The following is a 14,836-nucleotide window of genomic DNA, read 5'->3' on the forward strand; positions in this document are numbered from 1 at the left end:
ACTATACAGTGTAGACCTAAATTTTGCAACTGTAGTTGTCTGGCATTAAACAGAAAAAATGTCTGAAAGGTACTTTCAATATTGTAAGAGCTATTCCATTATGGGTGCCTCTATATTTGGGGGCCTAGCAGCGAAGCTGCGAAGGCACCCATTGAGTTACTCTTCTCTTCTTCTTCTTCTTCTTCTTCTTTATTATTATTATTATTATTATTATTATTATTATTATACTTGCAGATTTTTTGGCCCGAAAGTTTCGGGACACTCCACTGGCCACTCACACTCATTTACGGACCTCTAAACCCAGCCATCTAGCGCAACCAACTGGTCAAAGTTTGGCCGAAAAATTGAAAAGCTGGGTTGAAAGGTATTCGAAAGTGATGATTATTATTATTATTATGAAATTTAGCGCCCTGATTCAGGACCGTTCCATGATCACTCTTTCCAATTTACAAAACTCTATGCCCAACACTAGCGCCACCAATGGGTCGAGTCTGGACTCACATTCACGCGATTCATGTGACAATTTAACGGTGCGTCCGATTTTCACAAATCAAGTACAGTTGGAATCGACTGACCTGAGGTCAATGACCCCTACTACGTCACTTTCCGCCATATTGGACCTCCGCCATATTCAATTTAGTCCAAACTCTACGACAAGTTTCAGCGTTCGTAAATTTCTTGGTGGAGATGATCATCAGACTGAGCCGCTCAAAAGATACTTGCCAGATTTTTCAATTTCAAGTTTGTTTGCCCGTGACAGCCAATCAAATATGGTGACGAAGCCACCAGACAGGAAGTGGACAAACATCTAGGTAATACTTTGAGTTAATATAACAAGACTCAATACCATTAGTCAGAACACTGTCCCAATCACTCACAGCAATTTTTGTGCATATACATTGAACGCACTAGCGCCACCACCAGTTCAATGCTGCACATGCATTCGTGCGCATGATCCTTGACTCTTTTATCTGTTTTTCACAATTGAGGTAGCGCCTGAATCCTTGGACCATCCCGAGTTCATCGACCCCTATCCCGTCACTTTCCGCCATATTGGATTTGGTCCAAACTCTACGGAAAGTTTCAGCGGTCACAAATTTCATCTGATTTTCACGTAACTTGGCGGAGATGATCTTCAGACCGAGCCACACAAGCGATACTTGTCAGATTTTTCAAATTCCACTTTATTGGCCCATGACAACCAATCAAATATGGCGATGAAGCCGCAAAACAGGAAGTGGGTTAACATCTCAGAGACGCTTTAATGTATGAAGTCCAAACTTGGTACAGGGACTTCGTATCTGATTGTGAGGTCACAGTAGGAAATTGGCATCATTTGGCCTCTATAGGGGGCGCTGTCATACAGGAAGTGGGCTCGTATCTCAGCAACTCTTCGATGTTTGAAGTCCAAACTTGGTACAGGGACATATTAGCTGATTGTGAGGACATGCAAGGAAAGTGGTCTCATTTGGCCTCTAGGGGTGCTGTAATAAAGAAAGTGAGCTCACATCTCCGCAACACTTTGGTGTATGAAGTCCAAACTTCGTAGAGGGACATGTTAGCTGATTGTGAGCATGCGCAAGGACATTGGTGTAATTTGGCCTCTAGGGGCGCTGTAACAAATTAAATGAGCTTATTTCTCAGCCATTCTTTATCCAATTGCCATCAAACTTGCTGTGAGTGCTTGCTCATGCCATGGCAAAGCTAATCCTGCTATTGCGCTCTGCTAGGCCCCCGCATTGTTGCTTGCAGCTATATTTTTTATTAAAATAAAAGGAGAGGGCTAACCCCATGTTCTCACAGCCCAATCTGTATTGAATAGGGGAAAATACTTTTCAAACTCCAATCAAGTTCATTTATGTGTAGGACCACATAGCTTTTGGCTAGCCTGGTTGACACCAGAACTCATTTCTCAATTGAGATTGAGAATTGGTCTGGAAAGGCTTTATTGACTTTACGACTTCCAGGGGCGTAACCAGCAGTGAAATTAAACGTAAATTGGTGCATTAAACTCTCACCAAATAGATTAAAAAGTGCAACAATTCAATCAATTTTTTTCTTGTAAATGAAGGTTTCAAATAGCCTAGAAATCTAGACGCGCCCCTAGCGGCAGCAAATTACATTTGCTGCCAGGGCTAGTCTAGCAACTCTCCGTTGGCTTGTGAGCTCCAGAAATCGAAACTTAATCAGGCCAATGAAATCGTGTATAGAGTCGTTCGGTGGGCTTAACATAATGATTGATGGCAGAGTTGCAACGGTTGGGCTTGAATTCCCTGCTACTTGAAAACAAATAAGATGGATGTTGCTGTTGGCGAACAGTGTGACACGAGTTAAGCTTTTAAGTTTGTTTTTTACGGTTCAAACGTTTGAACTAGCCAACTAGCTCCGCTGGTGGGAAACGTATGGGACTCATAGCGCTGCCGCTGTCCTATTGCGTGCAGAGGGAATTTAAGACAACTTTTCCCGCCCCTCGGACTGAGCACTGCGAACGGTGAGTGCCCAGACCCTACATTTTAATGTGGTCTGCTCGTCAGGCTAGGTTTCAAATGCAGTTGTTTACTCAATTCCAAAGAAAATACACGTCCATATGTGCTTAAACCTGTTGCCATCAGCACAGCCATTGGCTGTGAATGCACTGCTCTATCTGTTATCATATAAAGCCTGCCCCATGCCAGAAGTGGGTGTCAGTGAACTTGCCAGACTGACCTGAAGAACAAAATCAAATTTGCCAACAGGTTCGTCTGGGTTCTCCCAGGCTATTTTTTTTGGTTGTATCCTAATACAAATGCATCTCATGAGACAATATTTCATATGTGGACCTCAGTCCAGGTATTGTCTTCTATACCTTTGAATTGCAAAGGTATTTTCGTTGGTATAGCTGTATGGATTTCATTAATAGATTTTATGCCAAAATGCTGCTTACAAGTGCACAGTTGTAGTTGGTGTACCAGGTGTTAAAAGACATAAGTTGTCATGGTACTCAACTAACAACAATCAAACATTGGCCTTGACTTCATATTTATGTGCTGTTTGGGTCATATTTCTTTGTATTAACTGGTTTAGGTGTACGGGCCCCTTTTATTCCATGATGATACATTACAGTGTTAGATGTCTGATGTTTCTGCTGGTCTATCTAAATAAGCTTGAAGGGAAGATTTGGAGCATCAGAATGGTTTTAACCAAACAGATCTTTCAAAGTCAATCAACCTTCCAGGTTTGCATCTCAGTCGGTCTACATAGAGGATGTACATTTTGCCTGACTATTACATTGAAAATTCATTCCTGTATTTAGAAATATTTGCTTATGTCCAAGATTATTTTCTACCTCTGCTTGCATCAGATTATCCGAAGAAGCATTTACATTTCTAATCAACTCTTCTAGATTCAAATGTACAAGGATCTGCTGTTGACAATCCCTGCAACTCAAAAATGGACCTCAACATAAGTATCAAAGGTTATTACAGATACACATTACGTTGTTTTGCAGATGCACTAGTCGCTTTTTTTTTTAAATATGTGCAGAGAAGAATAGCAAGCTATCAGTATATTTGTCTTTGCTAATACTTGGATGAGTCATAGCATAGGTCATTGATTGTTGTGTGTTTGATCATTATGAAACGCCACAGTATAACTGCGCTTGCTATCTTTAGTCTGCCGTGTGTCTCTGCAGACCAAGGTACCCATTGCCAGTCATGGATGCCTGATAATTGGCAGCTCTAGCCACCAGTCTCTCCCGATCTGCCCACTCTCAGAGGCCCACTACTTTTGCCGCCTGAAGTTGAGATGGAGGGGTCTGATGATGGACTAAGTCTTGAGAAGCTTGATCCAGAACAGCTTCCCCTCAAGGCCTCTTTGGGGAGGATTGAGAGTGGATCGCCCGTGTCCATCCCTCAAAGTGCACCGAGCCGAGACACACTGTGTGGAGAGGAGCTGGAGCACCAGCAGCAATTTATTTGAGCTGCACTGGAGAGAGATGCCTGAGCCCATCTCCTAAAGTCATCACCAGTCCAGCCAGGCTGGGTTCTGATACTGAAGAGCTGGAGTAGCAGTCCTTGGCCTGGGCTATGGAAAAGATGGACAAGGCCGTAGAGGTGGAGATCTGCAGTCAAAATGGCAAGGAACAGCCCATTTTCTCAGCGAAGTGTCCTTTTTAAATATCAAGCAAGACCTGAGAACATGAACTCCACATCATAAGGAAGTGAGTGGTAATGGGAAACAACCAGTGAATGGAAATCAAGAGAACTAACATTTTCTGAGACAATTGTCATAATTTTTAAAGAATGTTGTGTATTCAGTTTTGTTAATGTTCAGTTCATTTCATATTTTCTCTTCAGTTTCTTCAGTATTTTGTAAAGCATTCTTTCATGTTTGGAATAACTTTTTTTACTGCTTTTTTCTTTTCGGTTGCCAATTTGTGGTGCCAGTTAATTATTTTATTATGAAAATGCATTTTAATACTAAAGCAGGATAATTTCTCCATGCATTGTTATAAGTCAGTGGAAGTTTAAGCCTTATGTCCACCAATCACTCACTGGCAATGGTATAATATATAATATAATAGGCTATAATATAGGCCTAATATAATACTGCTGTATGCTGTATTTGTAGACACGCTGTGGTTATGAGGGATTTACCTGAAATAGCCAGTATGTGTCACTCGAATCCCTGTTTTGTTTATCTCTCATCTTTCCGACCCATAAGGATACTATTGAACACTGAGTAGGTAGGCTACTTGAAGTGAAAGCCATTGTATGATATTTGCCTGCCTCCTTTCATTATGCCTTAATGGTTGTCTTGAGTTTTTGGCTCACATAACGAATCTCAGTCATTCTCAGACCATATGGAAGGAGTCTGATAAAGACAATCTCTGATTGCAGTACCTTCTGGGTGAGAAGAGATAGTCTTGAGTGCCTTTTTGAGGTGACTGACTCTACCTTGCAAATGTAATGTGCTATGCAGAAGACACACAGCTCTATCTGTCCTTTCCACCTGACGACCCCCTGGTTTCAGCACGGATTTCGGATTGCCTTTCAGACATAGCTACATGGATGAAGGCACACCACCTCCAGCTGAACCTCTCAAAGACTGAACTGCTGGTCATCCCAGCTAAACCTACCATACACCACGACATCAACATCAAATTTGACTCCCTGTCTGTTTCACCGACCAGGACTGCAAGAAATCTAGGAGTTGTTCTTGACAACCAACTAAACTTCTCAGATCATGTTGCCTCAGTCGCCCGGTCATGCCGTTTCGCACTCTACAACATACGGAAAATCAGGACTTACTTGACTCAAGATGCTACCCAACTTCTGGTTCAGGCAATAGTCATCTCACGACTCGACTACTGCAATGCCCTCCTGACAGGTCTCCCAGCCTGCGCAGTGAAACCACTTCAGATGATCCAGAACGCGGCAGCGCGCCTGGTCTACAACCAACCCAAAAGGGCACATGTTACCCCGCTGCTCATCCAGCTACACTGGCTACCTATGGCGGCCCGCATCAAATTCAAGTCTCTAACGCTTGTCTACAAAGTAGTCTCCGGTTCTGCTCCCACCTACTTGAATGCCCTCATACAGACTTACACTACCTCCAGACCGCTGCGCTCCTCTGACGAACGACGTCTAGCTCTACCACCGGTACGCTCAAGCCAATCCAAACTTTTCTCATCTGTTGTTCCTCGTTGGTGGAACACACTGCCAGTTCCTACAAGGGCAGGGACATCCTTTTCCACTTTCAAAAAACTCCTGAAGACCCAGCTCTGTAGAGAACATCTACTCTCATAGCAACACTTACAACAAGTCTTACTGATCCTAGCACTCACCAGCCGTTTTAAACGTTTTAAGTAAGTAACTGTTAAAAACAGCACTCACCGACGCAGTTATTCTTACTGTACTCTAATGTTTTTTTAAACTGTCCTAAAATTGTGAGAATTGTTCCAAAACTTACTGTTTACCGTGTTGTTAGTCGCTTTGGTTAAAAAGCGTCAGCCAAATGTAATGTAATGTAATGTAATGAGGTCAATTTAATCATTCCTACTGTTGTATGCACTATAATTTTGATTTGGCTGAGATAAAACCCCATCACTTGTTGAGCAGAAAACCTTTACTCTCTAATGTGAGTAAACACGAGTCATTACATTGTAGCTACTAAAGCTTTTGAAGTTGTGTCCAATATTTAATAAAATAGGCTAGTTGTTGTGGCCATCGCCATGTTTTAGTTAACGATGCCAAAGTGCACTCCTAGTTTCAGTTTGGGATGATGACAAAATGCATTAACCTAATAGGGCTGAGTGTTTTCACAAATGGCATCACATTTAAGCTTAATGATAGGCTAAATAGCATGTTGTTCACACTATTGTCTATGTGTCAAGTGATGAATAGACCGTTCACCATTGATCTCAGGCTATGTCCTGTGCATCTACAGAAACAAAGCCTGTGAGTACTTATTAGGCTACAATTCAATATGTCACACCCAGCCATAGAAGCGAAAGCTGATCATACGACTGCAGATATATCACATGTTAGTAACATTGCATTTTTGCCGAAAGTGATGGAGCAAAAGGATGTGATCAGTGACGTCAGCGCGCAACTCGTAGTGAAACGTGTGAACGCCCGGTTACAGGCACAGTCTGTGGTGGAAGTAGGCTAGGGATCTGCACCGGTATTGTACCCGGGTTTTGCGAGACAACGTGGAGTGTGTACCGTAGGATCTACAGGTATGGGAGACGACGTTTACCTACAATTTCCAGGCTTTGGCAAGATCAGGATGACACTTGAGTGAATTGACGGTTGGGTCTGATTTGATCCCGCGAAGGTGTAGGATAACATTGACGTTTGCTAACGTGAACGTTAACCCTCTGAGTTGGTCCTCACAATTTCCTCTGCCGAAAAAGGTTTATTACTGCATAGGGCCTTGTCCAGTCTCCTGATATAGAAACTATGCCTGTTATCGTTATGAAAATGGCGCGTTAACAAATTGTGAGCATAGCGTTGTTTTCCTGGCCTTTGAATTGTTCTCCAAGGTGACTCGCACCGCCAAACTTGGACCTCAGTAAGCTAATTAACGTGAACGTTACAGCTAGCTACACAGCTAGTTTTTGGTTAGTCTAGGCAGCGAGGTTAGCACAGCCTGCCAGCATTGACATTGCGGAACCTCGTCACTTCAGATCTGTGGAGTTCCCTCTCTTGCTTTTGAAAAGGACATCAGGGTGATACTGTGATTCATGTAAGTCAATGCAAAGAAGGAAAATGTGACATTCCCATACGATCGCCGAACATTATCCAGCAGGGATAAAGACATTTTGAAATCTGATAATCTGATTTGTCTAACGTTATCGCAACTTGTTTGACGTGTGACAAGGCTAGCTTGGATTGGACGTTAACTTTGGCCAAACTTGGCTGTTCAAGTTTGACCATTTTACGTATGGTTGACACCTAGTAAAAGGTTATTCAGCCGCAGGACCACCAAGATAAATGTACTTTGTTATTGTAACGCAGTGTAACATTAGGCAAATGGGTGTGAATTAACTTACAACGACTTTAATGTATCGTCGTTCTACAAATATCCAGATCTACGTTGTGATATGTTATGGACTTGTAACAAGCGCAGGGTAACGTTACTTGAACCCATCATCGATAGGGAAATTTGGGTGGTACCTGTTCGAAAACGGGTAGCGTTACGTTAGCATTGTAATTATATGAGAAATCGACGTTGGTTTATTTAGTTAATCGAAACTAAAAGTTCATACATCAGCTAGGCTGCCTTAGCTCAAGTTTGACCAGTGCTTGCGATAGTATGGAATGACATCCAGATGTGCCACCTCACCAACAGCATTGCGCCATATGTTCAAAACAAATCCTGGACGCAGAATGTCCTGTTTTTCCTTTGCAGGGGGTAAAAGGGCCTGTGTATAAGTAGCGTACGTTAACATACTTAACTACTGAACTATTAGTTCTGGTTGAAACTGGCGTTGTCATTCTTTGTTTAGAGTTGAACAAGTAACCTAGCTTGCTAACCAGCTAAGGCAAGATAGCTACCGACTTAGCATAGCTGAATTAATGCCAGTTTCACTCAGTACTCTCATTTCAGACCCTCTATGGACATAATTTGGTATCTGTGTCTGACCTGTAAGGAAATTAGAGAATGTGTCTTGAAATGTGTCAATGTATTCACCTGTAGACAGAACTTCACACAGAAAACCAATGAAATTAGATAACATCCCCAGCCTTAAATTTAACCAAAATAATGATAATAATAAGATATTTGATATTGCTCAATATTTGATGGCCTACTTGTCAGCTCAGCCTCTGCAGTGATTAGTTTGGCATCGGAATAAGATGAAATGCTTTGAGTCCTAAGTAAGGGCATGACAAATCCAGAGTGAGTCAACAGAAAATGACATGGAGCAGGATGACATTCTGGTGCAAGTATAGGACTACAGCAGTGGTTTATCCCGTCTGGTATTTTTGTCATCCTTGGTTTTATCTATGTATTCGTGAGTGAGTGAGTAAGCATGCCAGTTCAACAGAGGAAGTAAAGTCTGACTGTATACGTAAATATGTGACTAATGTGCTTTCCTGAGTCTTTTAAACAGATGTTCTCTGTTACAGTGAGGAACTGTTAGACTTCTGGGTTCACATACTACATTTTGGAAGATGCTTTGTACTTCCCCCTCACACACACTTTCCCTCTTGTTTTGCTAGGGCAGTATGCCCTTCTGCCTCTCTTCCCCACTGCACTGCCAGGAATCAGGCGCATAGGATTTAATTGATCAAAACCCATGGATGGTCTCACTGTGTCCAGTTGTCTTTATGTGAAGGCTTCCTGTGTTTGCACTTTGCAGCAATATGTTATTAACCTCTCTCCCTCTCTCTTTGTTATTAATCTCAGTTAGAGGTTACTGGTCATGTCTCTCAATATTGTCACCTGTGTATTTGATTCAGAATAGCTCACCTTTCATAGCCAAGAGGGCATGAAGAAGTTAGGCTAATCACACTAACATGTTTACATGTAAACACTTGGTCTTGCCTGACATGTCCACCCTGTGTATCCAGTGAAGAAAACATAAAGCATACACATAGAAAGGCACATTCATTAAGAACTGGCTGCACCATTGCATGGTTTTCCGTGTAGAAGAACGTCCTCATTACATCACATCACATCACGAAGTCTCCATGCCATGTTGCTCTCACGTCACGGCTGTTGGCATTTCAGTGTTGGCATGCAGGGCCAGAGTGGGATGTTCTGGAGGTTGCCGCCGGGCTTTTGTGCGTTGGTCACTATTGAATAATTCAGGGAAGGCTTCTCTGTGCTAAATGAGCTACAACACAAGAGTGGGTCACTGTGCCATCTTCTCAAGTTACTCAGGGTCATTTGCTGTCTTTTTCAAACTGTTAACTGTCAGTGAAGTTGACTACAGGTGCATTCTTTCCCTGAAAAAGGGCTCTATTGATCGCTCCCGCTGATGGTCTATCTAATACACAGACACATTATCATGATTGTATGGCCTGAATCTCCAAATCAGCTTGTTGACGGTCAGTTTCAAAATCTCTCCCATTTCAGCAGAGAGGCATCTGGCTCTGCCCTTGATTTGCTGCTAATTGTGCATATTGCCAGATTGCACCGGTGGTAAAATAGTAGCTTAACTAAAGACCAAGGAGCTTGTTTTTTACATTGATTTTATTATATGATGTGCTCATTTTTAAAAGCAGTCTTACACAGAATTACAGTGAAGCCCTGTTTAGCTGCTTAATAGCCCAGATTATCCAGAACCCAGAGCCAGAGGCATAGCAATGTGGTGTGATTTAGCAGCTGAAGCACATGTAGGCCTTTTAGACTCAGTTGTGTAGACTGACATGCACTGTTTTTTTTTTTTTACTTGTGTGAATAACTGTGAGTGTGGGTAACTGTTCTGTTTCCGGAACAAATACCTTTTTGTCTGTGTGAGTAGTGTGTGTTCTTTTCATGAAAGAGACAACCTTTGGTCTATTTTTAACATGCGGAGAATAAAATGACAAGTCAGGAAGTGTAAATTGGGACTTGAAAGTACACTGCATCTATGTTAACAAAAAAAAACAAAAACAAAAACAAATGTGCACACAGTACTATGTAAGCTATTTCAATAAGCTATTAAAATTACTTGCTGAGGTAGGTATTCTTTCATAGCAAGTTTATTGTGGGAAATTGAGGATTGCTTATTATTCAGCAGCTATTGTGTCTCTTTGCTTGTCCAGTTTGGGGTTAGAGTTGAAGCAGCCATTATGAGGTGGTGAAGAATGACCTTTTTCTGGTGCTCTTTGACGTGCCGTTCTTTGAGCAGTTTGCAACTATCCCTCTAGCTCTGTAGGGTAAGGTTGCACCAGCTGGCCCTGTTTAATGATTTCCCAGAGGGAGGAGAGCGCTGGGCTCGTTCTCTGTTAACTGTGGGTTCCTGTGGTGTGACTAATAGTGCCAGGCTTCTGAGGTGCTGCTTGTTCCCAAAGGTTTTTGGCTGCATTCTGGCCTCCTGTCTGTCTTTCTCTGCTACTGGGGACAGACACAGCTTAGTTACTTACAAACCTTGCTCTGTCTGGGCCAACCAGCTATTCACACCTTTTTATTTATCTGTGAAACACCTCAGCAGAAACACAAACACAAAGTTAAGTCATGCTCTGGAGTATGTTAGTGAAGTTACTCTACAGTTATTTTTTAATACTGGTGATCAGGTGGCAAATTGAGTTTTGCACATTACCATGAAATGACTGAAAATGTTCACAGATTTATAAGGTTAAACAACATGCAGTTAGCTGCTATTATTGTTTACAGTCCTCATCATTGGTGGACATAACATCCAACGAATGGAGGAGAGGAAGTTTGACAGTGAGAGTCAGCAGGCTAAGTGGAAATTTACACAGCAGTTTTTGCTTCTGTTTCTCACCACTTCACCACACTGCTGGTGTACAAGCTGTATGCTCTCGTTCTCTTCTGTTCAGTCTCCCATATTTTGTTGCCCTAGATTTAGCTCAGTCCAAAATCTGTTTTTCTGAGCTCCTGAATGCCTCTGATAGTCCAATGCTGTGTAAGTCTCTAGTTGAGACGAGGCGTTTTTTTTCTTATTAAGAAATTGCACATCGATCCTAGTTCTATTGGCAGAAAAGGTCTTGCTAGGGGTAGATTTGCTGACCACTGATTGTGTGTGTGTGTGTGTGTAAGGGAGAGTCGGAGCACCGATTTACTGTAAGTTAATCAGCTTTGCCTTTACCCTCCCCTGCTGAGTTGTTTATGCTGTGCTGATGTCCCCCTGGTCAATCCTGGAGACCTTTTCACCTCGGCCTTCTTCCTGCACAACAAGAGGCACCCGCACGTCCTTGTTTTGAAATGTGGGCTGACTGACTAATGGCACCCGTAGCCCTGAATTTCCTAAAGGCTGTGCTGACCCCCACACAGTCAGTGAGCAGTTCCTTTTTGCTCCAGGATTTGTGTAAAGCTGACTCGTTTGCTAAGTCACTTACAGGGCTACATCCTGTGATGGGATGAGTAACTCCCGACTTTCTCCAACTTAACTTCTGTAGCATAATGGACACTGCTGTAACATCAAACATTGAGTCGGCTCTCACTGCACAGCAGCTTAATTGACAGGCTGTGAAGATGCTTCTCCAGGGGCTGAATGTTGAAACCTTTTGTTAGTGTGTGTGACCTGCTAGGATGCAGAGGTGAAGACCGCAGTATATTGATTGCAGACAGTATGATTTCAGTTGGCATCTCCAAGTGTGAGAACTGATATTCGCAGGTCTCCCTCATCACCAGTTGGTGATTGAGCGGTCTAGTCCCCAGTTCCTCTTTGTGTGTGTGTGTGCTTGTGCAAGAATGCGGCTAAGACAGATATTCTGAGGATAAGCATGGACTAAATGAACTTAAACATGGAAGGACGATTTCCCTTTTTGAGCCGAAACATTCCTTTCTCTCCTTGCCTGCACCCTGGACAGTGGCAGGCACACTTCACAGGGAGAAGAAAGGCTAGGCTTCTCTTCCCGTCTGAGCTGCAACACCAACAGTGGAGATATGAGCCTCTCCTCCCCAGGACATGCAGTTGCTGAGGCAGTTCCTTACAAGTTCTAGTTCAGAACTTCACTAGTTATGAAGGGCCAGCAGATGTTTACAATCAAGGCATTCCCCGAAGTTCCCCAAAGCTGTTCGTTGATGGAAAGTTAGTCTTTCTACTCATGATGGGAATAATGATTCTGAGGAGCATTAGAGGCTAATGCTAAACATGGTGAGCTTGTGGGCCATTTAGCAGAGGCTGATCATTGTACAGAGGAATGATGTGCCTGCCTGGATTTGCACGAACTGCTGTGAACAGGAGTATGAGCTGTGTTGAAAGGCCTCAGCGAAAGCGAAGCAGCAAAATGGATTAATTAGCCTGAAGCAGAATGTGATATGTGGTGGGTGAGTGAAAAGCTTAACAGGGAGAGAGCGAGAGAAAAGGCTGTTTTTGTAAGGAAGGCAGAGGGATGTCAGGGAGAGCCAGGTATTTTGAGCTGACTGCAGTCTAAGGTCAAGAATGTGCTGGAAGGTGATTGGTCACCCTGGCGGACAGAATGGTGGAAAAGAAATGTGCACTGAATGGGACAGTCTCCTTTCTACAAGACCCATGACATTCAATGTCCACATGTTAGTAGTGTTTTGTCAGACTAGGTCTTTTTTATTTAATTTCCTGATTTATGTCAATCAGCACAGTGTTTCCCATACATTTACTTATTTGTGGCGGCCCACCACAATATCAACATTGACCACCACACAATGATTTTCCAGGTTGTACTAAATTGTGCTTAACTCTGGTTAGCATCATAACCATGCTGTGCTAATTTGTTAAAAACTGTTGCATTCAAGTTAATTATGCAAACCAACCACCACAAATGGAATTCAATTCTCTGGGAAACACTGCAGCATCAGTTATTCAGTCATGGGACGGTGTCCGCCCCCTCTCTGCTGTGTGGCTTTGTGAGTGGTTTGATGTAAGGTAAGGTAAGATAGAAACTTGTTATGGGTGCAGGATCCGGTACGAGAGTATCACAAGAGGGTAAGAGATGATCTGCACACCAGATAGCTCCCATTCATAATCTTTTTTATTGTGTGACGTTTGCATCCTGCGGCTCTTCCTCAGACTTCAGGCAGTATAAAAAATATTATGAATGGGAGCTATCTGGTGTGCGGATCAAGGTAAAGTAAGCCTTATATAGGCTAGTACTTTTTCCAGCACAGTGGCTACTCAAAGCGCTTGACATAGACACAACAACATCAATAATAAGTCCATTGGCAATGGTGACTTTCGGCATTAAACAGCAGCATGGTGTTCTTGAACAGTCCAAACCGCAGGTCCTGTGCTCACTCACTCACTGAGGTTTGAGGGATGGGAGTGGACAGCTGTGGCCACAGAGATGGCAGCACGGCTGGGAATCTGATACCCGACGTCACTCCGCTCTTTAAGCCTGCAAGTGCTAAGACTACAGCAATGCTGCAGAGCACGTCACAAGGTGTCTGGTTCTCTCTGTCCCAAGCCTTCTAGAAAGCTAAAAACGTAGCTCATAGCCAGTCATGAATGACATTGTGAAGTACAAAATATTAAGATCCCAACACGCTCTTATTCTACATGGTGTTTTGCAAATATTTCACTAATGTTTCACGACACTCATATCCACGAAACTGTGTTACGGTGTGAGAAGGCAAAATCGTGACACACCCCTTCTAGTGTTTCCCGAAGCTAGGGATGTAACGATTACCGGTATAATGGTAAACCGCAATAAAAATGTTGACGATAACAATTACCGTTTTCATTTCAAATATCATAATTATCACGGTTGATTACCACGGTGTGGAAACCGTGTGCAGTGTTTCCCATACATTGACTTATTTGTGGCGGCCCACCACAATATCAACATTGACCACCACACAATGATTTTTCCAGGTTTAACTAAATTGTACTTAAATCTGGTTAGCATCATAACCACACTGCACTAATTTGTTAAAAACTGTTGCATTCAAGTTAATTCTGAAAACCTGCCACCACAAATATAATTCAATTCTGTGGGAAACACTGCATGTGTTTAATCCCAGCTTCATGCAAGCCTGCTTTTGACATACAGTAGGCCTGGTACAATGAAACAAAACTGGTACCTTACTGATTCTGTTGTGTAATTGATGGTTTTAACTGTGATTCGGATTAGGCTACACCTGCTTATAAAAGGCGGAACATTTTCACCGCAAAACGTGCACTGTAGCCTATCATGTAGCCACTCTGCGTCTTTTTATGTTCACGTCCACATTAATTCCATTCCACTTACTTTATCAGGAGAATACAGTAGCCTAAAGTTTTATTTCGAACACTTACTTTGGTCTCACTCATTGGATCCAAATAACAGAAATGGCAAACTCCAAGTCATGGGAGGATAAGTTAAGCTATAAGCACATAGCCAATTAAACATGACCAAGGAAAAAGTGAACGGGACACTTTTAGAAGCTATTTCAGCTTGTGTAGGACTCGGTGCTTTCTGAACATATTGAACACACTTTTAAAAATACCACGATAATACCGAAAACCGTGATCATTTTCTTCCCTATAACCATTAGGTTAAATTTTCATACCGTTACATCCCTACCCGCAGCGCTCACACATCTCCCGCCTTACTTACTGGTACGTGTCCAAAAATAAAATAAATAAATCTTAATTTCATAGCTCTCGTAGCTTTCATTGTAGACTATGCGTTCACCAATCAGTGTAGAAGTAAACCCCGTCTCCTTGCCCCGCGCTCTCTCTCGCTCTCCCTCTCTCTCTCACGCACTCAATGGACACGCGCCC

The 14,836-nt window shown here is 42.6% G+C and overlaps 1 protein-coding gene across 8 annotated transcripts in view; it reads left to right on the forward strand.

Moving 5' to 3' along the window:
• The first annotated feature begins 5,825 nt into the window (after positions 1 to 5,825).
• The window catches only part of clip1a (CAP-GLY domain containing linker protein 1a), a 49,972-nt gene continuing 40,961 nt past the window's right edge, over positions 5,826 to 14,836 (forward strand). For 6 of the 8 annotated variants that reach the window (XM_048242435.1, XM_048242438.1, XM_048242440.1 and 3 more), the window contains exon 1: positions 6,613 to 6,718. The gene's annotated coding sequence lies outside the window, so the exon portion shown is untranslated. Of the gene's footprint in view, positions 5,846 to 6,612; positions 6,719 to 6,752; positions 7,228 to 14,836 lie in introns of those variants that run through there. The other 2 variants (XM_048242437.1, XM_048242436.1) reach the window with 2 other exon arrangements.

This window comes from Alosa alosa, chromosome 5 (genome assembly GCF_017589495.1).
Source record: "Alosa alosa isolate M-15738 ecotype Scorff River chromosome 5, AALO_Geno_1.1, whole genome shotgun sequence".
Lineage (NCBI taxonomy): Eukaryota > Metazoa > Chordata > Actinopteri > Clupeiformes > Clupeidae > Alosa > Alosa alosa.